The 2278-nt window shown below is 35.9% G+C and overlaps 1 non-coding gene across 1 annotated transcript; it reads right to left on the reverse strand.

The window, feature by feature from the left end:
• Nucleotides 1-875: 875 nt before the first annotated feature.
• Nucleotides 876-949, reverse strand: Trnai-aau (transfer RNA isoleucine (anticodon AAU)). The gene has a single exon. It is a non-coding gene; the product is annotated as a tRNA-Ile (tRNA).
• Between the last annotated feature and the right edge of the window lie 1329 nt (nt 950-2278).

Below are 2278 nucleotides of genomic sequence, written 5' to 3' on the forward strand. Positions count from 1 at the left end.
TTTATGCTTCCCAGAGATATTGTTATTTGATGTCCACCCCCCCCCCCCCTTCCCCTTCCCCCATCTAACCGCCCAGCCTAGCACATAATAAATTATTCTAAAACCGCTAACTTCTACGAGGTTGTGTGAACAAACAGTATCAGTGGCGTCGCCTAGGTGGGCCGGGGTGCCCCCAGTAATATTTTTATATTCATAGCATAACACCACCCCTAACCTCGCTACGCTTATGACCTACAACACGCAAGTAAAAAATAAAAATATAGCCGGTACGTAATTAATTATTATGTGTAGGGCAGTTAATGACAGTTCTCTATGACTAACACACAGCTGTCCCTGTGCTGCACTACACAGTCCACAGCTTGTATGGTAATGTATGTGATCGTGTTTCGTTCTCGACCAGCCCCAACACAGACATACGTGTGCGGCGTCGTAGGAGACCTATGCAGACATACGTGTGCCGTGTCGTGTATGAGACGTATGCCCGGATCGTGACTCGTGTCAGTGGACTTGGAATTTAGTCACGCGTTTAACAGTCAGCTGATTGTTTAAACAATTCCCAATATTATGATTAGTGGCTCTTTCTTCTATTGCCTGAACTGACCAACACAGTATGTATATAATCGAGCGGAAGCCCATTAGTAGCGATACAGATCAATGTCAGTACATCTTGCTGCGAGACACGGGATTAAACTATTGTTAGAAAAATGTTATATTCGACTTGGTTAATTAACACCACTATTTTAGTTGTACACGCAGATAAACAAAACCTCTCTACACACAAAAAAAATAAACAGAAAAGAAAATAATAAACTGTTATCGTTGAGTAATAAAATAAGTTGACTAAGAAAAAGTTATGCAAAAAAAACAAAAAACAATGGCCAGTGTGGGGATCGAACCCACGACATTCGCGTTATTAGCACGACGCTCTAACCAACTGAGCTAACCGGCCTGTTGAACGAAAAATTCATATATGCTATATATTCATTTTCAAAATAATCAACAATATTTTTTTAAAAATAATTCCAGCTATTAATAATATAATCATGTTAAAATATCTATAATAAACAGAAATTAAAAGTCAATTGAAAGTACTGAATTATCTTTTATATATTATAGACTACGAACACTTTTCCATTATATAAAAACTGAATAAAAAGTAGGTTATTTGTAAGGGGCGCTACTCTTAAAAATGATATTGCTGTTTTCCGTCGGATTTACCTTTCTTTATTTTGATGGCTTGAAACCGCTCTCGAATTCCTATATCTGAGTATATCTAGATCTAGTTTCGAGTTTATTTTGATTGAATTAACACTTCTGATCATGTAACTAGTGATACTAATACTGTGTTTCTCTATACTATTTCTAGATCTATACGCTATTCAGATTTACAGTTTAGGCGACATGATAAGAATAATAAGATTCATCTAAAACTAGAGTTTACTAGACCACTTTTTGAACGTAAAATAAATAAATTGATTAATTGAATAATTCCTGATCCAAAATATAAAAATTAGAGCATTTATTTTTTGTATGTGATACTATATGAGTGTAGGTCTAGTTACCAGAGTTTCTTCCAGGCATCTCTTCGCCCCCCCCCCCCCCCCCCCCGAAAAAAGTCAACCGCCCCAGAAAATTTCAAGTGCCCCCACGGAGAAAAAAGTCTGGAATAAACACTGCTAGTTACTAGAATCTATAGATCTAGTTAGTAAGATCTAGATCTATAAGATCTAGATTATAGAATAACCTAGATTTAAACCTATGTATATTTACGTATATTCTCTAGATTCTCGCAAACTAGGCCTCTATTTCAGTAAAATTTGTAATTTGATTCATTTTTACTAATTTATTACTATTAGTAATTTAGGAAAATCTACTCGTCCATTAGCCATTACCATTGTTATGTCATTGTATTATTAGATGATTAGACTAGGACAGGGGTCGGCAACCTTCGGCTCGCGAGCCGCATGCGGCTCTTTTGATGTCAGGATGCGGCTCGCCAGTTTCATAATATTGTGCGAAACATGTGTGTTTTTATATGAATATAATTATTATTTCTTACTTAAACCAATTTATTTTAAATGTATATAGTCTACCTAATTGTAATCAAGTACCATAATATTAAAAAAATATAATTCTAAGTGGATCTTTAAAAGCTGGGAGATTTTGTAAATTGTAACTTTTGGCTCTCCCGCCTCAAAAGGTTGCCGACCCCTTGACTAGGACGTCACTATGAGTATTTATATGAATCTATGGTTTTCTCTGCGAATTTCATCATGTC

The sequence above is a fragment of the Physella acuta genome, unplaced genomic scaffold, assembly GCF_028476545.2.
Source record: "Physella acuta isolate Inbredline_101_S28 unplaced genomic scaffold, ASM2847654v3 ptg000971l, whole genome shotgun sequence".
In the NCBI taxonomy this organism is placed as follows: domain Eukaryota; kingdom Metazoa; phylum Mollusca; class Gastropoda; family Physidae; genus Physella; species Physella acuta.